This window comes from Pleurodeles waltl, chromosome 4_1, assembly GCF_031143425.1.
Source record: "Pleurodeles waltl isolate 20211129_DDA chromosome 4_1, aPleWal1.hap1.20221129, whole genome shotgun sequence".
Taxonomy (NCBI): domain Eukaryota; kingdom Metazoa; phylum Chordata; class Amphibia; order Caudata; family Salamandridae; genus Pleurodeles; species Pleurodeles waltl.
Window position 1 is genome coordinate 12,698,427 of NC_090442.1, and position 24,376 is coordinate 12,722,802.

The window sequence follows — 24,376 nt, forward strand, 5'->3', positions numbered from 1 at the left end:
CTTCCCAGTCAATTACCTTGGACACAGATGTTCCCCAGTTGTCGAGTAGGCTATGGGAGAGTGTCTCTGCTGTTGTGTCACAGAATACCTTATCTCCAAGCATGGTGGGCTGTAAATGCCTAGTGGGAACCTGTGACTATGACACACCCCACTAAAACTGTACCTGGAGGGGATTAAGGTTGGAATAGGTCTTCCCCCAGATATTCTGCCCTTGATGCCAATAGCCTAGTAGCTGTGACACAGAGTATCCAATCGAATCAGATACGCAAAGCATGTGGTGGGTGGGAGAATTAAAGGAACATTCCCTAGAGTCTGAGTTCAGCAATCTCCTTCAGTCCAACAAAGTCCAGTGTTGAAGCCTACACCGGGGAGTATGGGAGTTGTAGGTGGGATCAATCACGCTGTGGGTCAACTAAACACCTAGAGTCAATGATACAGGGGATGTGGGCCCATTTAGTGAATATGGAGAACAAACGTGAGAAGTAGGCCTGCTATGTTGAATGGAGGGCCCTAAAAACAAGACCGTCCTCCCATCTAGTTGCCCCTCGACCAGCATGGTTCCGCCCTTCAGGTCAATTTTGATTACTGTGAGCCTGAAGAGAACACCTGGTCTAAGCAAGATTATGGCTCTGCAAGCAAAGCCAGACTATGTGGTACAAAACATTTCCTTAAAGCATTTTTTAAAACGGGAACCCTCCCCTCCCATGATATGAGTCTCTTATAGCAGTGCAATTTGAACACCCCATCACCTAAGATACTGCTGAACCGCATGTCTGTTACGTGTGGAGCCCATACCATGGACATTCTACCAGATTATGCTAAATTTAGACATGTCAGTATCCTAAGTGGGGAGAGTGTGGGCTCTGTAGCGGATCATAAGCCACATCATCACAGTTATACAAAACTGTAAAAAAAAAAATCCTACCGTGGACAGCCCTCAAACATTATGATCACCTAAACAGTAAAAAAAAAAAAAAAAAGGCCCATGGCTGAAAAGGTCCTGCATGTTACCAGCATGCATCATGTTTGCTAGGCAAGGGGGGTAGCCAGGCTGTCAGTTTCCACATTGTGTAAGCAGTCTGCAGTTCTACTCTCTCTGGGTCAGTTGGGACGACCTGTTACTACAATCTGATGAATACAGATTACTTCACCTGAGGTTCTTGTTGTGATATAAGCTCCTCTGCTGTTTCCCTTGTCAGCTCCTGCAGGGTTGCTGAGACCATGCTTTGACATCGGCTATGCCATCGTCTGAACAATAAACAAGGGGTGAATGCAGTCTGCCCACAATGTAACCTCCAACCTCAAGTCTGGGTTTGTCCCTCCTTTGCCTGTTCTGGGGTAGATGCTCCTTTGAATCCAGCACCACCATGTTTGCGTGCCCAGTGCTTCTGGCGATGCGATGTTTGTGCCTCATGTTGTCGGCATGGCAGTGAAGGGAAAGCGGATGTCTCAACCCAGTCCCAGGCATCCATGGGCTTGGTAAAGCAGTAACTTTTAATTCAAACCATGGCCTTCAGTTTAACTTGAAAAAGGAGGGAATAGTGGAGGTCAGCCTGCCTCAATCTGCACGTCACCCCCAAAAAGGGAGCCCTGCGGCACTGCACTGATATAATCCGGGAAGAGGAATACTGGCATTTTTGTAACGGAATGGCTTTGCTGTTCTAGCTGAGAGCCTGTGCACACCACTTGACCAGCAGCAATGTCAGCCCCTGCTGCACTCTACACCCAGTAATATATGTTGTAAGACCCGAATTACCCCACGTAGCAGAGGGGGACAGGCAGTCCCAGTGCTGCACTGGCAAATACTCAAGTGTGGTCACTATAGGCCCTGGGGAAAAAATGGGTGGTAGCCCACACCCACTTTCAGTCTGCACTCCTTCGTGAAGCCCGCAGTGGGGTTGTTGGTCGAAGTTCAGGCCCACTGGGTCGCCGGGATTCTCAGTAACTGGTATCAACCAAAGACTGTTCACTGATGTGTGGTGCAAGCTCCTATGCTACGGCAGTTCAATGTAAGATGCTATCTAAGGTCGCCTATGCCCTGAACTCCCCCGGTATCAGGCCTTTCTGTGGCCAAGAGTTTTGTGGTGGCGGGTGGGTCGCAAAAGGGAAGCGGCCTGCTTGGTCAGTTAGCATGACACCAGCACACTCTGATCCCCAAACATTCCAATTCCTGCTTGGGGGTCAACAGCGGATTTGTCAATAATCTCCCACAACTAGTCTGCTTTACCAGCAGAAAAAAGATGTGGAGGGGTATATGGTGGAGAGGTAAGCCAGTGTATAATACCATTGAAAAATGATCATATAAGCTATTTTACAGTGGGATAAGCTTTCTTAAGTTTTAGGTATGTCTCGCCAAAGGGGTTCCAATTGCTTAGACAAAATGCCATCTGCAGTGGTAGTCTGCCTGAAAGTTTGAAATGTGTGGGTTTGAAGAGGTGTAGAGTGTTGAATGGTCCGGTATGTATTGGAGATTAGTCTTTTAGACCCGTCATATGCGCTCACTAATTTGTCAAGTCAGTATAGGATATTGTAGCCCCGGGATAATTGGAGGGGTGCAATGCCCAATGATGCAGCTGGCAGTACTGTAGCCTTGTTGTTTCAGGGAGAGAGTAATAAGCCTTACACTGTTCAAATGACTTAATGGAGGCTCCCGCAAAGAGGTCTGTTAATTTCCTAAACTCCTCTGCCTCCAAGCTAGTAAATAATGGAGGCAGTAGCACAAGAGTGAAATCCGGGTTGCGTGCAATTGGAGTGTTGGAGGAGGGGAAGGTAGTAAGCCCTCACCTGATTCCCAATCTGTCTCATATGTCAAGTGCCGTCCTAATGGGGGGTAGCTATGTAGGTGCTGAACAATGAAACATGCTTGGGTAGCCAGCCTAGAACCAAGAGGGGCTAGCAGTCCACTGGCAGATCCATGTGGAACCAGTGTTGCGGCCAACTGGCCTGCGTCCAAGGTGGCAGTTTGGGAGTTAGGTTAATACCCCAATATCTTATTGTGTTAAGAGCCCATTGGATCTACTAGGGCTTGCATATCAGGGAGGTCCTTGGGTATAGTTAAATTGAGCAGTATTCCATGTAGGGACGTGTGCATGGATCCAGCCCCCCTCCATATACGCAAGACTCAATTTTCTCATAATTTACTCAATGATGGGTTGGCCACTAATTAAACCGGGCCCTTAGTTGAGTGAAACAAGTCCAGTGCAGAGTTTCTTAGCAACATAAAAAACTCCAGTTGTCTGCACATAGGATTCATTCTGCAATCTCATTTTGCACTTATCAGATACAATCTGTGACAGATGACTAGCCCTATAATAAAAACACATTTTAGGAGACGCAGGCCTTCAGCCTCTGTGTGAGCCTACAGTTTAGTCCTCCGGGTCCTAGGTTTAGTTGACCCCCAATACGAATTGTTTTATAATTCTTTCAACACTCGTCAATAAAGATTTAGCAATTGTAAGCCACAGCATACCATGGACATAACTGAACCTTGATGAAAAGGTAATTTTTATAATCCTTCCATGAGTTATTCTTTCCGGGGGGAGGGGGGCGGTCTTGATTTCTCTTTGCCATGTTCTAGCAACAGGGCATCAAAAACTCAACCTAGACCTTTTCTGCCAGAGCGTCCATGTAATGTTAGGTAATAGGACGTTTGAGTATTGCAGATTTAGAATTTCAGAGGGCTCACACAATAAGGCTCTGTAATGTACCCTGGCAGTCAGACTCACCAAAGAACAAAATAGCCATCTGACATGACATCATCATGTCGGAAATATTTTACAGATTGCCCGAAAAAGTGAGGCCTATTAATATAGGATGGACATAATATGTATATCTCCACGGACTTTCAAATTCGTTAACTTCTACTGTAACCTGGCAATATCTGTACCCCAATCAGGCGGTTGACCATAGACATGATATATTTCATCTATACTTTTATTAGTGTTATCTACATGTTGATGAATAAAAATCAGTTCTAATATGAAATATTTTACATTGGGTGCCATGTCTAGTAGAGTAGTGTTAAAGGTTGAGATCTTCATATATAATTAACTTCCTTAAGAATCGTGGCAAGTGTGTCTGTTTCTGCCCTTGAAAACACTAGAGCACCTTCAGCCATATTTCCAACACCTGTATTGACGTATGAAAGTTTACGGTTAGCCTCTAATCTGACATGTATATTTTGCTCCACAACAAGTTAAACTCTGATTTAACTTAAAAAGAGAACAAATAAAAACATTTAAAATGATATGACGCAAACACATGTTCACCAATAAATGAAAATTAACACACAGTCTCAGCATCAGTTGCTGCGAATACAGTTATCAATGATATTGGAGGATTACCCACAGTCCAACCGTTATGATCTCTGGAGGTGGGGGCATGAGGGGTGGTTAAAAACCCATTGCACTCAAAGATGTATCTAAAAATATGAAAGTAAAATATGTTTGGAGACCGCCCGCCTCAGACCAGAATTCCAGCCCCTTGGACTCTAATGGTCCTTCTCACTCACCCGTGGGAAAGACTGGAAGATCTGCCCTCATTATACCTCCAGGGAACACAAAGATTACGGAACGCCGTAGGTGTTGCAAAACAAGCATTTGCAAAATCAATAGATCTCACATATGCAGGGGTGGAACCTCCGTTAGGTCGGAGGAGCATCGCCCCCGCCAGCAGCGGCAGCTGCCAAACCTCTACAATACAGCAATAATGAACTATGTTTATTATTGTTGTATTGTAGAAGGGGTGGGGCCACGGGCCCTGACGAGCACAGAGGGGGAATACTCAGTACTCCCCCTCAGTACGCATGTATGTTAGCCGGCCGTCTCAGGCTGAGCAAACATACATGCGCACTAAGCTCTGTCCAATCCAGCAATGCAGTGCTGGGTTGGAGAGAACAGGCAGACTCTCACAGTCTGCCTAGGAGCACCCTGGCTTGGCACTCCCCCAAATCTGAACACTTGTGTCATGATGGTAACATTTAGATTGGCCGCAGGGCAGGCTGGGAGCCTGTGCCTGTTGCCAAGGAAAGAGGTGATGCTTGGTGGTGGTGATGGCGACAGCGCATTCAGGTAATTTTTTTTCTTCAATTATTAATTTTTCTTCACCCCCGCACCAGCCGCCCCCACCACGCACTGCTCCTGCACATATGTAAACTATATTGATTTAGAAGGAGTGGAGTGGCATTGTGTTGCATGGCACTGTGTGGAGTGGAGTGTAGAGGAGTGAAATGTTATTAAGTGGACTTATGTTATGTTGCAATAAGTATAGTGCACTGACTGAAGTGGAGTGCCTTGGCTTGGGGGAAGTGTCATTTTGTGGCCTGGAGTGTAGTGTATTGTCATTTAGTGGACTGGCATGGTTTGAAGTAGCATTGTGCAACATGTAAAAGAGTAGCATTGTGTGGATTAGAGTAGTGTGGTACATTGTGGGATGGAGTGGCACTGTGTGGCTTGGAGAGTACTGGAGTGGCATTAAGTAGTGTGGAGTTGCACTTAGAGGAGTGAAGTACGGTGCCATTGTGTAGAACAGGGGGCCTTTAAACTGGGAGGTGGGTTCCCCTGAGGGGGCCTCAAATGATCCCAGGGAGGTGAGGCACCAGGCTATGGCCAAGAGAAGCATTATGGTGAGAACCGTGCTGTGTCTTAAGCTGAAGAAAATGAGCAGTACATGCCTGACCAGAATAGTATGGTTGGCATCATGTATTTGATTGCATTTTTTATAACAGTAACACAAGTTATCTGCAATATTTAAAAAAGTTTAAACATTGCACATTTAATAGAATAATTGTGAAAAAGTTGGTGTGGGTGTGTGTGTCTGTATGGGTGTATGTGTCTGTGTGGGCCTGGGGTTAAAACGTTTGAAGATCAGTGGTGTAGGGTGGAGTGGCTTAGTGCTGGTGGAGTGGAGTTGGTATTTTGTGGTGTGGTATTAAGAGTGGTGTAATTGTGTGGTGTAGGGTGGCATTGTGTGGCTTGGAGTATAGTGGCATGGAGTGTAGTCATTATGTGGTGTGAGGTGTGAAGTGGTGAGGCACTGAGCATAGTGAAGTGGCACTGTGTGGCTTGCAGTTGCATTGAGTGGAGTGGAGCCATACTGGAACCCACAGATATACATGGACTTATGAGAAAAAGAGGAATAGCAATATTCCGGCCATAGACACAGAGGAGTACACCAAGTACAAAAGAGGACTACATGTTGGAATTTGAATAAGACACTATTAAGTCAATGCAGTAGCAGTAGGACAACAATAAAAGGGCAAAATAAAATGCAAAGAGTACAAAAGAAACACACAGACCCACCAGCCAAGACATAACCGACAACAAACATCGAGTAACAGTGCCTAGGGGCCAAGCTGAGCAATGAAAAGAGCAACTGCAGACCAAAAACGGTGCTAGGAGATGGTGGGGCAGAGAAGGAGCCCTGCTAAACAACAAATAACAAGGCATCAACTGGACTAGCAAGAACAGCTAAGGTCACACAACCAAGGGCAAAAAGAGGCCTACCTCTCTATGTCAAGAAAGTTACATAAACACAAACCAGGCTTGGCTACTATTGAGTCTCCAACAAGGTAAGTGCAAGAAATGCATCCCTGCAAGAGTGAGCTACACACTAATGAAATATACTATCATGAGGTGTGAATAAACTGTCATACAGCATGAGCATTGATACATTAAGACAACAGCTCAGCTATATAAGTAAAGATAGATGCAAATGAAGCACCTTGCAGCTGATGCACGTCTCAAAGGAATAAGTCTGTGTTGATTGCGGTAGATAGGATTGAGGTATATCCGGGTAGGCTGCAGTAGAGTGGACTGAGATACACTGGAATGGGGTAAATTGGGGAATAGTGGATTGGGGTATACTGGAGTAGATTGGAGTGGAGTAGTTTGAAGTGGGTTAGATTATAGTGGAATAGTGTAGGTTGGAGTGGAGAAGAATAGGGTATAGTGGAGTAGATTGAGGTGAAGTAGATTGTAGTGGAGTACACTGCACTAGACTGTAATGCCGTAGATTGGGGTGGAGTGGGTTAGATTGCAGTGGTGTGTGGTACATTTTTAGTGGGATTGATTGGAGTGAAGTGGGGTAGATTGGGGTTAAATACAGAGTGGTAAAGGGGATTAGAGTGGAGTGGGCTAAACTGTAGTGGAGTACAGTGGGGTGGATTGGACTGAAGTAGAGTGGGGGTAGGTTAACATGGAGTGTGATACACTGGAGCAGAGTAGATTGGGTAATTTAGAGTATGGTAGATTGAAATGGAAGGTTTGAGTGGAGTGGCATAGATTGTACTGCAGTGGAGTGGGGTAGATTGGGTTGTATTGAATTGGAGTGGAGTGGGGTAGAATGGAGTATAGCGGTGTGGAGTGGAGTTGCGAGCCGTGTCATAGAAAGTCTTACAGTGGAGTGTCTTGGAGTGGAGTAGCACGGTATGAAGTGAGGCTTGCATGGAGTAGAAGGGCATAGAGTGGAGCAGAGTGTTGCAGAGTGAAGTGATGTAGAGTGTTGTATATGGCAGGTTCCAAACTGTGGTGATATGGTGGCATGGTGGGCAAAATAAATGTTGTAATGGGATGCTGCCCGAGCAATTTCCATGGGCCGGGATTAATTCAAGCATTCCATCCATCACCTTGTCGTTTTTGCGTCCAGTCCAACAGCAAGCAATGAATAGGCTACAAACCCCAAAAGGTATGCTGTATATATTGCAGAGGCAGTAAATGCACTGTGGGTAGGGCAGACCTAAGAATGGAGAGGAGGTGACCCCTAAGACATCAGACATACGTACACTCCTAAATCCCATACATTCTTCCAGGCACCTGAGGAATTCAGCTTCCCAGAGTCCCAATAAAAACATAAAAAGAAAATGTAACGGGATATGTGTATATGTATAGTCTAACACACTAGCTTTGGTCCAGGGGTCCCCCTGGGACCCCACCAGGGCTTAAAGGTATTTTGTTTTTAAATATCTGCAAATTCTGCGGCTGGATCTGTAGATTTTGCAGAGGTTTAAAAAAATGGTCTCCCAAGTTTCACAGTTATTTTGCCCCAGGGTTGGCCAGGTCCTCAGTGCATTATGGCTTAAAAATAGGATGGGGGCACACAGGATCCCCCCTACTAGTGCTTTTAGAAGCCCCAGAGACCACCACCTCCCCAGGGCTAAGCTTAGTAACTATGCAAGGGCTGCGCCTAGACCCCACACCCTGGAGACCACCAATTCCGCAGGGCTAAAAGTAAAATAATATGATAGAGGTTAAATATAACTTGTGCACTCGCCGTGCGCTGATAATTAACCCATATATTACAGCACTCATTACATCTGTTATAACAAAATTGATGTGTGGCCATAACATTTGTAGGAAAATGTTCGATGACATAACTGCATGGCGGGGCGGAGGTTCTAGTTACTGTAGCACGGCTGGGTGCGTCGCGCTGACTGTGGACTGTACGGCCTAATGGGGGAACAAAACCTCGTTGCAGCAAGCTGTACAGTTAACTAGTGCGCCAATACCGCGCAGGCCGGGCACCTCTTTATTTTATAACCTCCGCCCCGGACAACGTATGGTGTCACAGAGCAGGCAACAATGTAGGGGAGAGCCCGGGTGATTGTCTACTTCCCCCACATGTTTTAGTGAACTACTACAAAAACATTCACCCTCGAACAAGGCATATGAATAACAATAACAACCAGAGATACAAAAGAAAAGAGAGAGAAAGGAAAAGAAGATAACAGCAGGAGTTATTGGCTGTACATGCACACCAGTCACTTTTCTTTTAAACACATGAAGTCTCTTAGAACTTTGGCTGGGTTCAGGGTTGGGCAGCAGGTCGTACCTTTCACTTCTCCCGCTCTGCTTCAGCCCTCATGCGGGTCCCCGATATGGGGAACAGGACCCTTCGAGATCTCTGCTGGGACCTCCGTCACTTCCTGGTCAGCATTCATCTGGAGAACTTGGCTGTGAAACGTAGCCTCCTTCAAGCTCTTCACCACTCTCCTCCAGCGGGTCAGCTCCTGAATCGCCATCCCGAGGCTCCACCCTCAAGAACCAAGACACATTCCGGGTCACCTGACGTCCCACTTTTGTGGCAGCAGCGATGGTCCCAGCGTTCTTCTCGACTATCTAGATTTCAGGTTCAAAAGGGGTACGGAACTTCCAACCTGGGTGGCGATCCTTCAGAATGACGGATTCCCCCACTTTTAGGTCAGAATGTTTCGCCCTTCTCCTCTTGCTGGCCTAGACATTGGTCTGTTTTCGCTTCTCCTGCGTCTTGAGTATATCCAATTCAGTAGGTTTCCACTGCTCATCAGCGTATCTGCAGTCCTGTGGTGGCGAAAGAAACATCAACGCTGCCGGGGCACACACCGTCGTGCTATGGGGTGTCTGCCGGTATGCCCTCAGGAACGCATGCAGGCATATCTTGGCGTTCTCTTGTTGACTTACTCCAGTTCGTAAAGCAGGGTTCAAGGTCCACATGAAGTGCTGAACATCCCCGTTTGCCTGGGGATATTGAGGGGTAATTCACCAGTGTGATATGGCGAATAAAACCTGAAACTCCTGGCCGTGAAATGGAGGACCATTGTCCATTGTTATGTCCTCCAGCAGGCCCAGGAGAGCGAAAACCTTCTCCAAGACAGGATGGACATGCTCAAATGCCGTGGACGTCACCAGTTCCACCATCGGGAACCGGGCGCACAAGTCAGTCATGACAGCCGTCAGCCATCCATCAGGAAAATTACCAAAATCCAGGTTTACCCGGGGCCATGGTCGAGTGCTGGGAGGTTTGGTCATCACTGGAGCAAGGACGGGATCTCGAGCGGTGATCGCACAGGGATCACCTGTTGGTATCAGGTCATCTACCATGGCGTTCATCCTGGGGAACCACACCTTCTCACGCAAACAGTCTTTGCTGTCCCCTGATGACCCTGGTAAGCTAATTCTACAACTCTAAGGTGTAGACTGCGGGGTATTGCTAAGCGCTGGCCCTGGAGAGGAAGACCTTCTGGACTCACAGAGAGCTCCAGCCCTCACATTCCAAATCCACTGCATCGTCTTGCGCTCCTCAGAGTCAAAATCGTACTTCTTGTCAAGGAAACATTTCCATGACCGATTGGCTCAGCCGATGACTGCATCTCGGATTGAGGCATCAATGATCTCCGTCACCATCAGCGCTGTGGGACATGCTAGGTTCACAATCATGTTTACGAAACTCTCTGTCTGTCCATCCTCCTCCTCTTCTACCTGCGAGCGTGGCCGCAACGGATGGCGTGATAAGTTATCTGCAGGATTGTTGACTACAGGCCAGTAGACAATGTAAAACCGGTAGGGCTGGAGGAGCACCGCCCACCTTTCAATTCTTGGCGGGGCAATTCGGGCCGTGCCCGCAAAGAGGGATACCAGTGGTTTGTGGTTGGTAACCATCATAAATTTGTGCCCTCAAAAATACAAGTTGAAATGCTGACAGGCCCGTCGTATGGCCAGCGCTTCCAGCTCAATTTGCGCATACCGGGCATCCGTTGCCGAGAGGGCCATGTTGGCATAGGCCACTGGCGTCCACTGCTGTTGGCTCTGTTCTGCAGCAATACGGCTCCGACCCAATGGGGCTGTAGTCCACCATGACTTCCGTTTTCTTGTGCGGGTGGAAGTATGCCATGACCACAGAGTCCAACAGTGAACTTTTGACTGCTTGGAACGCCTTGTCCACTTCTATGCCACACTCCCACGGGGTGTTGGCCTTCGTGAGCTGTCGAAGAGGTTCGGAAAGTGTGGCCAGATTGGGGATGAACCTCCCATAGTACGTTGCCATACCGAGGAAGCTCCTGACTTCAGTGGCGTTGCGAGGTAAGGCTGCTCCTTGGATGGCCTCTACTTTCTTGGGGTCAACCTTCAGAAGTTCCCTTGAAAAGATGTAACCAAAAAAATTAAATGGAGTTGTGGTACAAGGCGCATTTCTTCTGGTGCAACGTTAGTCCTGCTTCTGCTAACCTCTGGAGAGTGGCTCTCAGCTGTTTTTGATGTTCCTCTAACGTGTTGGAGAAAATTAAGATGTCGATTAATGACGCCGGTCAAACCGGACAGTGTCTCCCGTAAGGCATTGTGGAAGATATGCACGGCCGAAGAGCCCCCAAAGCTAAGGCACTTGTAACGTCGCAGCACCACCTGGTTTGAGAATGTGGTGACGTTACGGCTTTCTGGGGTTAGCTCCCGCTGATGGTATCCCGAGTATAGGTCCAACTTAGAGAACCACTGGGCCCTGTTAAGATCCACAACAATATCATCCATGGTGGGTGTGATGTGGCGTTCTCAATTTATGGCAATGTTGGGAAGGCGCATGTCCACACACAGGCAAATGGTGTCAGGCTGCTTAGGCTTTGGGGCGATGACGAGTGGCGACACCCAGGGCGTCGGGCCGGTCACCTTCTCTATGAGCCCCACTCCTCAATTGTCTGTAGTTCACTCTCCACCTGGGGTCGTAAGTGGAAAGTCACCCGCCGGTGCTTTAGGGCAATGGGTCGTACTGCAGGATCAACATGTAACTGGAACTACTTTCCTTTCAGTTTTCCTAGCCCCTGAAACAACTCCGGTAAATGGGCCAGCACCGCCTCAGCCAGGGAGTCGTGGACTTGCCAGGCGAAAAACACTAGCTCCAGGTCTTCCACCGTGTGGCATCGGAGAAGGGTTACTTTCTTGCCTTCCAACACATGGCATTCGGCATGTGTCGAACGGCGCTCACTACCAACAGTAACCTCTATCGCCCCTCGCCGGGGTAAAGGGTCCACGCCCCTATGGGCATATATCTTGGTCCAGCATGGTGTGAGCTCTGGTGGGGGAGATATCTTGCTGTATTGTTCCACATCCATAACGTTTACTGACGCCCCAGTGTCTATGAGCACTGTTGTGCCATTTACCGTTATGGTACACATGGGTGGTGGTCTCCACCTCTGGTCCAACCTGTCAGCAAACGAAACAACAAATATCTCCTTATCTTCATCATCCTCGTAGGGTTTGTTGCCTGGGTATGCGTCAACCGCCACCATCCCAGTGCCATCGTCTGGCGTAACTTGCTTTATTGCCGCCTTCCGGGCCAACATGGTCACGGATCTGGGCCACCTCCCTCGGAAAACTTTGGCAAAATCGTTGGGCTTATCACATTTGGAGAAGTTCTTTCCCTCGGCAGGGCATATTCCTGGTATCCTGTGCTCTAGACCACAGCTACCGTACCTCTTTTCCTCCAGTCTCGGTGGTCGAGCCACATGCGGCTGATTGTAGCATCCTTGGACGGCGTCAACCCGTTCTTCCTTTACTGGGCCCAATTTGGCCTGGCCTGGTGCCGGAGCAGATCGCGCTAGGGCAGCATGCATGTCCTCTGCGACTATTGGACAGATTGTGTGACCTTGCAAGGATAAGTATTTCATCCAGCGATATGCCTGTATAACATCACGTTTGGGGAGGCACCGACAGACGTACAAGCTCAAACATACAGGCAGCAGCGGTATTCCTGAGCACCCTCTGACATCAGGGGGAGCGAAGACAGACGGGGATGTGCAGACAGACGGGAATGCGCAGACAGCTAGAACACCGGAAGAGAAATGCTTTTGCATTTCTCTTCCGACCGGGAGGTGGGGCGGGAGGGACAAGAAAGGAAAGGAAAGACCTTACCTTTCTTGTCTCTCACAGCATTTCTGCTGTTTGATCGCAATGCGATCGGGCAGCCGAAATGACCACTAGACACCAGGGAATTTTTATTTTAGGTACTGTCAATAAGGGGAGCAGCCCCTTGGGAAAGGATCGCTCCCTAGGGGTCCATATTATTTTTAGGCCATTTCTGCCGCCCCTGGTGGCAGACAGATCTAATATAATTAGGCCGATCTACCCCCGGGGGCAGAAAGCCCCTAGACACCAGGGATAATTTTTTTGTTTATTTATTTTTTTTATGTGTGGGGAGCAACCCCTTAGGCAAGGGTCAGTCCCCGGGAGCCAAATTATTTTTAGGCCAATTCTGCCCCACCTGGGGGCAGAAACCACTAGACACCAGGGATTTTTTTTTTTTTTAGCATGCTGACACATAAGGGGAGCGGCCCCTTGGGCAAGGGTCGCTCCCTAGGGGCCCGTAATATTTTTAGGCCATTTCTGCCCAGTCCCACCAACCCATGGGGGCAGATCGGCCTAATATGAGCCCCTAGACACCAGGGATATATATATATATTTTTTTTTTTTTTTTTTTTTTTTATATGTGGGGAGTGACTCCTTAGGCAAGGGTCACCCCCTGGGGGGGGGCAAATTATTTTTAGGCCATTACTGCCCACAGGGAGGCAGAAACCACTAGACACCAGGGAATTTTTTATTGTTTTTATAGTTACGCAGAAGGGGAGTGGCCCCTTGGGCAAGAGCCGCTCCCAAGGAGGGGCAAAACATTTGTAGGCCATTTCTGCCCCCACGGTGGCAGATCGGCCTAATATAATTAGGACGATCTGCCCCCAGGGTGGGCAGAAAACCCCTAGAGACCAGGGATAACTAATTTTTTTGTTTCTTTTTAATTTTTTATATGTGGGGAGCCACCCCTTAGTTAAGGGTCACTCCCGGTGGGGCCTAATTACTTTTAGGCCATTCCTGCCCCCCCCCCAATTATTTTGGGTCTTGGTTTTACGGTTGGGCCATGAGAGCTTGGTAACTCTCAAAAGTGTGCCACTTGGAATGTTGAGGGCTGCGCTTTTTGGACTTTGGGACGCTGCCATTTAGAAACATCCACAACACCTAGACACATCTGAAAACTTAACATCTATTTGATTCCAGGATAGTGTGCTTCACATACACCCCACACCATTTTCTTTCCCACAATGCCTTGCAAACCTCCAACTTTGCTGGGAATCACACATTTCTACTACATTTTTGTGATGGAACCTTCCGGAATCTGCAGGAATACACAAACCTCCTACCTCTCAACATTGTCTCATCTATACCGATAAAAATTATGCTGCATTTGTCAGACAACATTTTTTTTATTTCAATCTGCCTTTTTGGACCCGCTTTGTTTCCCCCTCGATTTCCACATGTTTTTGGCTCTTCCCTATCACAGGCACTTGGCCCACCTACACAAGTGAGGTATCATTTTTAACGAGAGACTGAGGGGAACATTGGGTGGTAGGAAATTTGTCCCGGTGGGGTGATCCCAAACAGAAATGTTGGAAAATTTAGATTTTTTAGCTAAATGTGAGGTTTGCTGAGGATTCTGGATAAGAAAACATTGGAGGATCCACGCAAGTCAAACCACCCTGCACTCCCTCTAGTGTCTATTTTTCAGAAATGTCTGGGTTTGGTAGGTTTTCCTAGATGGCTGCTGAATCCAGGAACAAAAACGCAGGTGCCCCCCTCCCCACCAAAACAGGTAGTTTTGTATTTAATAATTTTGATGTGTCCAGATAGTGTTTTGGGGCTTTTTCTGTCGCAAGACCTAGGAGTACCCACACAAGTGAGGTACCATTTTTATCGGGAGACTTGGGGGAAATGCACAGGTTTGGTAGGTTTCCCTAGGTGCCGGCTGAGCTTGAAGACAAAATCCACAGCTAGGCACTTTGCTAAAAACAGCTCTGTTTGCTTTAGGAAAATGTGAAGTGTCCACGTTGTGTTTTGGGGCATTTCCTGTTGCAGGTGCTAGGCCTACTCACACAAGTGAAGTACCATTTTTATCAGGACACTTGGGGGACACTGGGTGCAAGGAAATTTGTGTCTCCTCTCAGATTACAGAACTTTCTGTCACTGAAATGAGAGGAAAATGTTTTTTTGGGGACAAATTGTGAGGTTTGCAAAGGATTCTGGGTAAAGGAACTTGGTGAGTGCCCCATAAGCCAACCCATTCTGTAATCCCATAGGTGTCTAGTTTTAAGAAATGTCCTGGTTTGCTAGGTTTTCTTAGGTGCTGAATGAGCTAGGGGCCCAAATCCACAAGTAGGCACTTTGCAAAAACCAAGTCAAATTTCAATGTAAAAATGTGATGTGTCCATGTTACGTTTCCTGTCGCAGGCACTTGGCCTACCCACGCAAGTGAGGTACCATTTTTATCAGGAGACTTGTGGGAAAACAGAATAGAAGAACAAGTGTTATTGGCCTTTGTCTTATTCAACATTTTTTCTTTCCAAATGTAAGACAATGTGTAAAAAAGACATCTATTTGAGAAATGACCTGTAATTCAAATGCTAGTATGGGACCCCGGAATTCAGAGATGTGCAAATAACCACTGCTTCTCAACACCTTATCTTGTGGCCATTTTGGAAATACAAAGGTTTTCTTGAATCCTATCTTTCAATCTTTATATTTCAGCAAATGAATTGATGTACGACCGGAATAGAATGAAAACCCATTGCAAGGTGCAGCTCATTTATTGGCTCTGGGTACCTAGAGTTCTTGGTGAACATACAAGCCCTATATATCCCCGCAACCAGAAGAGTCCAGCTGACGTAACGGTATATTGCTTTAAAAAATCTAACTTTGCAGAAAAAAGTTACAGAGTAAAACGTGGAGAAAAACAGTTGGGTTTTTTTTACGTCAATTTTATTATTTTTTATTTATGTTGTTATTTCAGTAGGAAAACACTGTAGGATCTACACAAATGACCCCTTGGTGAATTATAAATTTTGTCTACATTAAAATGGGGTACGTCCCAGTAAAATGCCAAAATTGGGTTGAAAAACTGCGTTTTCTGATTCAAGTCTGCCCGTTCTTGAAAGCTGGGAAGATGGTTATTTTAGCACCGCGAACCCTTTGTTGATGCCGTTTTCAAGGAAAAAACACGAGCCCTCATCTTCAGCCCTTTTTTCCCTTGTTTGAAAAAAAGAAATTTTTGCTGCATTTTGGCAAATTTCTTTGTCTCCTTCAGGGGAACCCACAAAGTCTGGGTACCTGTAGAATCCCTGGGATGTGGGGAAAAAAGGACTAAAATTTGGCTTGCGTAGCTTATATAGACAAAAAGTTATGAGGGCCTAAAAGCGAAGATCCCCAAATAGACAAAAAAATCCCTGGCGCCTGAGAAGGAAAAGTCCTGGCATCTTACTGCAGTGTGCGTAATCTGTGCACTGCACTGCATCTTACTGCATTATGAGGATTCTGTGCATTGCACTGCATCTTACTTCACTGTGAGGGATCTGTAGACTGCGTCTTAGTGCACTGTGAGGAATATGTGCACACCACTGCGTCTTACTGCACTGTGAGGAATCTGTGCACTGCATTGCATCTTACTGCACTGTGAGGAATCTGTGCACACTGCATCTTACTGCACTGTGAGGAATCTGCACTGCACTGCATCTTACTGCACTGTGAGGAATCTGTGCACTGCATCTTACTGCACCATAAGGAATCTGCACATGCGTCACTGCATCTTACTGCACTATGGTGAGCTTGTGTCAATGCTCTACATCTTACTGCACTATAAGAAATCTGTGCACACTGCACTGCATCTTACTGCACTATGAGGACTCAGTACACACTACACTGCATCTTATTGCACTAAGAGGAATCTGTGCATACTGCACTACATCGTACTGCACTATGAGAACTCTGTGCATGCTGTAGTGCATTTTATTTTGCAGTGAAAAATCTGTGCACACTGCATCCTAATGAACTATGAAAAATCTGTGCACGCACTGCACTGTTTTTTCAACCAGACCCCTTGATCTGTAGAAAAGCTTTATCTGTCGATCATACTGTGATCACAGGTGTCCTGGCACTAGTGGACCAAAAACAGACTCATGGACTTAAAACAGACAGACATAGCACAAGCCAACAGGAGAGTGTATCAACAGAATAAGTACATTGTCAGATTGTTCCTGAAGGAGCTCTGACTTCATAATGGGAAAAGATTAGTCCAGGGGCCAAAGGTAGCCCATTCCAAAGGTGGCGACCCTGCTCACTGAAGGTCCTCCGCCTACATCTAGTCCTCCGGAAACAAGAAATATGATTTACGTCCTGTTGGCTGAATCGCAAAAGCCATGTAAGAGTATGGGCCACCAACTTGTCTAACAGGGACGCTGGACAACCTCTGTGCTTGTAAATGGCCTGATGAATAAAACAGAGGATTTTAAATTTTTGAAGAGATTTGTTTTTGCCTGGGAACCAGTGAAATTATACGATGACATTTCTGCAGCACTAGCATCTGCATTACTGATATATTCAGTGTCTGCTGCAGTCTTCCCATCACAGCCTCCAGTAAGCCAAGATAGATAGTCTTCTTAGTAAAGAATACATGCTCTTACCCCTTCCACTCTCTTAGGAGTGGGGAGTAATGCCAGAATCATTCTAAGGATCCACAGTTGTAAAACACAAGAACAACAGTTTTTTTTTCTGTTCATTTGTTGCTGGTAAACAACAAGGGAGTCTCTCGAGGAAGAAAACAGGGTTTCCTATCTGAAGCAGGCCACACCCACATGACCCTGATGTAGGTACAATGCATCCTTAGAGTGTAGTAAAAAGTAGTGCAGTGCAGAGATTTCCTCTTATGTTAGCACTCCTTACAATGTAAGTAAAACATAGCGTGATGTGCACAGATTCCCTCATTTAGTTAAAACCCCTCACAGTGCTAGTTGTGAGAAAAGGCCTCTTTTTGAAATGGTTACCTCCCACTTTGTGCCTGATGTATGATGTAGCCTAGAAATTGTAGTGGTCAGTGCCCCTGCTAACCACGATCCCTGGGCCAGAGCTCTTTCCCTAAAACTGTTGTGATGCATTGGCACAATTACAACGTCTTTAGCTTTAGCTTCAGCTCTCTGTCCATCATCCTTTTGTGTTGCTAAAGTTGCCCTAAGTGGGAAGGGTATGCCTAGATGTGGGTCCCGTGTTCAGTGTGCCTCTGGATTCAAGCTAGGCCTGGCCGAAGAAGGGTGATACCCTGAAACCGGTCCTAGGATGCTTGTTTCTGGTCCAGGGAGGACCTGGCATGGCAGTTCGGGCTCGACTGTTCCCATGGGGAATAAGGTCAAGACTGATTGGCATATGGCTGGGTCCAAACTGGGGTGGCATGATGAGCAAAAGAACAATGGATTAAACCCATTTCTGTGACTGGGGGTGAGTGTTATAAAAGTTTCACCACTCCGTCCATCATCCTTTTGTGTTGCTAAAGTTGCCCTAAGTGGGAAGGGTATCCCCAGACATGGGTCCCGTGCTCACTGTGCCATTGGATTCAAGCTGGCCTGGCTAATGAAGGGTGATACCCTGAAACTGGTCCCAGGATGCTTGTTTCTGGTCCAGGGAGTGTAGGAAGCTGGCCTGGTTTATAGTGGGTACCTAAGGTACTTACACCTTATACCAGGTCCAGTTATCCCTTATTAGTGAAATGTAGACAGTGTCTAGAAGCCAGGCTCTCGAGGGGTAGTGTGGATGAGCAGCCAAGGCCTAACTAGGAGACATGCAAAGCTCATGCAATACCACTGTAGTCACACAGTACTCACACACATGAAAGAAAATGCTCAGTGTTACAAAAATGAACGTACTTTATTTTGGTGACAGAAATGCCAAAAATACTATAGAGACTATACTCCCTTAGGAGGAAAGTAATACACAAATTATATACACTAGTATGCAGAAATAGCTGCAAAAACATTGAAAATAGGGAAAATCACAATAGTTAGAAATGGGCCTAGGGGGAACACAAACCATATACTAAGAAAGTGGAATGCAAAAGTCAGTTTCCCACCTAGGCAAGTGTAGTGTGTAGAGGGGTGCTGGGAGTATTAGAAAACATCAAAGGTATGTATTAGAACCCGCCCCAGCACCCAGGAAAGCAGGAGTAAATCACAGTAACTTTCCTAGAACACACAAGAACATGAGAAAGAAGATTATGCAAGAACCAGAAGAGACTGCAAGACACCAACAATGGACTCCTGGACCTGAAGATCTGTGGAAGACGGGGACCAAGTCCAAGAAGCACTGAAGAGTCCAGGGAGAATAGGAGCCCCTGCTAACCCGGATGAAAGTGCAAAAGGAGAGCCACCGGTGAAGAAGAACAGTCAGTACTGCACCCAAGAAGATGGATGCAGGTTCCTGGTTGGTGCAGATGATGTCCCACGGCGGATGATGAGTGCAGGCTGGTTTGCATTGCTGGATTCTGCCAACAAGCTTTGGCACATGCAAAGCTCACAGTTAGCGGAAAATGGCGCTGCCTGGGAGCAAGAGGGACATGGTGGACTTTACCCAGGAGGGGGAGACAGAGGGGGCTCTCAGCAACTCAGAGAGCCCTCAGAAGACCAGACAGCGCTCACATGAGTCCCACAGCATGGGGACAAAGATGGTGCAAAAGGAGGCCCATGCAGTACTACACAAAGGGATCCCACACCACTGGAGAACCACGCAGGAGGCTGTGTGTCGCAGGAAAGAGTGCTGGGGGGCTGGAGCTGCACGGTGCACAAAGAAGTTCGTGGAAAGATGCCATTAAGCCTTGGCAACTGCAAAACACGTGGTGCACGGGGGTACTGTCTTGTGTGGGGAGGCAAGCTCTTACCTCTACCTAAGTTGGACAGTTGGACGTCCGGACTGTTGGGACCACTTCAGTCCACCCCCCGTAATGCTGGATTCACGCACTTTATCAGGAGAGGGGACCCAAGCCACCGGTCATCGCTGCAGAGGGGTGCCTGCTGAAGCAGGGAAGTGACTCCTACACTTCAAGGGAGATTCCTTTGTTCCTGTGGTGTAGGCTTGAAGCTGGATATACAATGTTGCAGAAGTCGTCTTTGTTTCTTTGTTGCAGTTGTAGAGTTCCTGGAGGGTCCAAATGCAGTTTCTTCGGTAAGAAGATGAAGAAAAGGATACAGAGGATTCCTGCTGGAGTCTTGCAATCTGAATCTGAGGAAACACCCAGAGAGACCGTAAATAGCACCTAGGGACTTATAAGGGGGCACCAGTATGCCAATTATGAGTGGAATACTGTGTTAACAATATCCAACAATCAATTTAAGAGGGGAGAGAGCAGAAGCACTGGGGTTCTGATTAGCAGGAACCCATTGACACAGTCAAACACACTGACAAACAGGCCAAAAATGGGGGTAACCTTGCTAGAAAGAGGCTACTTTTTCACACATAGCAGTTGCGCAAGCTCACATACCAGTTCCTATAATATGTGGTATAAATTGTTTAAGTACCCTATATGTAGCCACTAGTTCTGTTAACAAATGTTTTAATTCTGGAGCAGCTAACTGCGGCTGTTATGACGAGGGATGTAACCAACTAACTCCTGCCAAGTAGCGCCTGGAAGGCCTATGGAACCATTCTAACTGTTCTCACTACAAGTGGTAACTCCCCCTTCAACAATGCTTGATATTCTTGAAAACCTACTGGGAAACGTTCAGAGATTTCTAATATTGTGAATGGTTCATAATCTGCAGAAATATCAGGACAGTAGGAGCTCTGCATGTTGTGAAATGTCTAGTTGTAGGATCTACAGGTTCAATATTCTCCCCAAAAATACAATATCTGAAAGGGGGTTGTTGCATAGAGACTACTAGAGTTAAGATGCCCTCAGCCTGGGGTACACTTGTCCCGTGAGTTACTGTGTCAATGAACCACTAAAATTGATTCAAACTGATGAAACTGAAATTAGTATTTTCTTCTAATCAAGCATTAAGCAAATCCTAAAGTTACTAGGTAATCCTTAGCTGAGAAGGATGTAATCAATATTATGAAAGGTGTCTCCCTGGTAGTCATTATTGGTCAGGTCTTGTGGGTGCGTCCCAGGGATACTCAAACTCAGCATTATTTATAAGTGAGTTCCCGAGACCTTTTCCCACGTGTGTGACCACACAGAAGAAATCCACACTTACATTTGAGAAGGCTTTAACGAAAATGAATCCCTAGGTGCCAATATTATGAATCCATGTAATCAATATAAACAGAACATACATGAAAACAGCAGCAATAAAACAGTAGATTAGCAAAAATTGCAATGTTATTGATGGTTTTAGATATAATCACTATATGATGGAACGTTCAAGGCCGTAGCTCATTTAAACCTGCTCAGCATGAAGAATGCCTACACAAGCTGGTCAGAAGGAAGGGACATGTATACTTCAGAAGGTGTTTTGTTAATCTGCTGCTGTGTAAGGCTTTGCATTTCTTATTGGCATTCCATACTCCGAGAGTAGAGAGCTTGAGTCTTACTGAGCTACAAGTCCATGGCCTTTAGGACTGAGATGTTTGCATCTCAAACCTTATTATCCCTTGAAATCTGAAGATGTCCTCTTTGGTGAAATGCCTGTGCGTTCAGGTTGAATACACTTCGCACATTATCTTAGAACGAGTCAGATATCACGTTTTATGATGTTACATGCACAAATTAGCATATGAATTCAGTTGCACAAAAACAAAACCTGTATTTAAAATGAATGAATCTATGAATGAATGCATACTTGAAAAAAATGGGAACATCGCAACGCACAGGATAGTGTTCTGAAAATGCTTTCTGGGTTTGAATGTTTGGCATTCACTGCAGGTTTGTTGCTTGGAATCTAACTAGTAACCTCTAATCCAAACGCCTCACACAGGTCATGGGTTCATTGTTCAGTGTAAGTGATCAGCACATCCTCTACTCCCTGACTGTCTAAATCAGGGGTCTCCAACCTTCTCTGTAATAAGAACTACTTACGCTCAATGAAAATCATCCTGAGCTACTAATATTATTATTGTTGTAATAGTGTTCGCATCAGGCAAGATTAATTTAGTGATCATCCCATGCAAGATTACAAGCAGTAATCACCTCAGTACATTGGGGGGGGGTACCAGTTGTAATGTCAAAAAGGCTTTGTCAGTTTAGAATGCCTGTAACTAGGTCACACTTAATGGCATCTGCAATGCCCTTCGCACCAAGGTAGTAACATGAGTAAAGCACCTCCTCAGTGCCAGAAACTTTATAACTCACATATCAGCTTTAAATATATTTTGCAAATTCAACTATGTTTTCCAAACATCAGCATTAGAGTTCTGAAAATACTCATGTTTAGTCTTGTATACACATTTTTAAAATTTTGGATATATTAATTAATTCAAACAAACAAAAGCTTCTAATGTAATAGGGTTGGCTGCACAAAGAAGAGCTACTTACAAGTAGATGGAGAGCTACCAGTAGCTCATGAGCTACCCATTGGTCTAAATAAACTCATTGCCATCTTGGTAGATATTGGATTGTTGGTTGACTGGGGTGTAACCTAGAGGCAACGCATAAAGTATTTGTGCAACACTTCAAAGAGTAAAACAGTGACAATACTACACAAAAAGATTCCACACCAGTTTTGAAAAATACATCTGACTTTAATATATAAAACAAGAACAAAATGACAAAAATCCATTAAGTAGAAACTGAGTTATGAATTTTTAAAGAGTAACTGTAAAATAGTGCTTAGTGGCAAGAAGTGCCAACCGGGAATATCTGATCACCCCGGACCAGGACAAACTCAAAACTTTCAGGCTGACCGCTATGGAGCACGAGTTGGCTACAGGAACCTAGCTAGGCCTGCTGAACGAAAGAACCTTTAAATCCTGGTTGTAGGGGATTGCGTGGGCCCGAACCACCGATGCATCACTCCGCTGCAACGGTTCCAACGAGGCGTGTGATGCAGTGGCAGCTCCTTTATAGGGGACAAAAGGGCGGCGACCCCCCAGACCATCATGCCTCACTCTGCATCTCATTACTAACACATCACAGCTTTTATATAAAAACAAACGATCTCACTGATCATTTGTTTACATATAAAAGTGGAATATCATCTTGTGTCACAAGATGGCTCCTTTGGCTGTACTGCGCATGTGTCAGGCGTGGGCTGTTACAGCCCATCCTTACACATACACAATACACATCTGGCATACTGCACTAGCGTCAGGCAGCTTGTCAGATAATGACAATTTGGGGCCTGTCCATCATGCGCCCTTATGCCCCATCAGAAGTCACGATAATGGAAAAAGACAGCCTCATGTCCTATCTGAGCTTCTGATTGGGCATAAGGGGTTGTGCCTCCCTCTGGTGCCCTGTTTAGTGAATCTGGGCAGTTGCTACTTGGGAATCGTGACTTTCATGTTGAGGACTACCCCACATAAGTTTCACCTCGTGTGTATGAGGGGGAGCGTGTCTAGATTGTTTATGTGAGTGTCTATGAGCCTGCACCAGTGTATGTATATGTGATGTCTGCAAGCCTGCACCAGTGCATGTATATGTGTGTCTATGAGCCTGCACCAGTGCATGTATATGTGAGTGTCTATGAGCCTGCACCAGTGCATGTATACGTGAGTGTCTGTGAGCCTGCATCAGTGTATGTATACGTGAGTGTCTGCGAGCCTGCACCAGTGTATGTATACGTGAGTGTCTGTGAGCCTGCATCAGTGTATGTATATGTGAGTGTCTATGAGCCTGCATCAGTGTATGTATATGTGAGAGTCTATGAGCCTGCACCAGTGCATGTATATGTGAGTGTCTGTGAGCCTGCATCAGTGTATGTATATGTGAGTGTCTATGAGCCTGCACCAGTGCATGTATATGTGAGTGTCTGCAAACCTGCCCCAGCGTATGTATATGTGAGTGTCTGCGAGCCTGCACCAGTGTATGTATATGTGAGTGTCTGTGAGCCTGCACCAGTGTATGTATATGTGAGAGTCTATGAGCCTGCACCAGTGTATGTATATGTGAGAGTCTATGAGTCTGCACCAGTGTATGTATATGTGAGTGTCTGTGAGCCTGCACCAGTGTGTGTATATGTGAGTGTCTGCGACCCTGCACCAGTGCATGTATATGTGAGTGTCTGTGAGCCTGCACCAGTGTATGTATATGTGAGTGTCTGCGAGCCTGCACCAGTGTATGTATATGTGAGAGTCTATGAGTCTGCACCAGTGTATGTATATGTGAGTGTCTATGAGCCTGCATCAGTGTATGTATATGTGAGTGTCTGTGAGCCTGCATCAGTGTATGTATATGTGAGTGTCTATGAGCCTGCACCACTGTATGTATATGTGAGTGTCTATGAGCCTGCACCAGTGCATGTATATGTGAGTGTCTGTGAGCCTGCACCAGTGCATGTATACATGAGTGTCTGTGAGCCTGCATCAGTGTATGTATATGTGAGTGTCTATGAGCCTGCACCACTGTATGTATATGTGAGTGTCTATGAGCCTGCACCAGTGCATGTATATGTGAGTGTCTGTGAGCCTGCATCAGTGCATGTATATGTGAGTGTCTATGAGCCTGCACCAGTGCATGTATATGTGAGTGTCTCTGAGCCTGCATCAGTGCATGTATATGTGAGTGTCTGTGAGCCTGCACCAGTGCATGTATATGTGAGAGTCTATGAGCCTGCACCAGTGTATGTATATGTGAGAGTCTATGAGTCTGCACCAGTGTATGTATATGTGAGTGTCTATGAGCC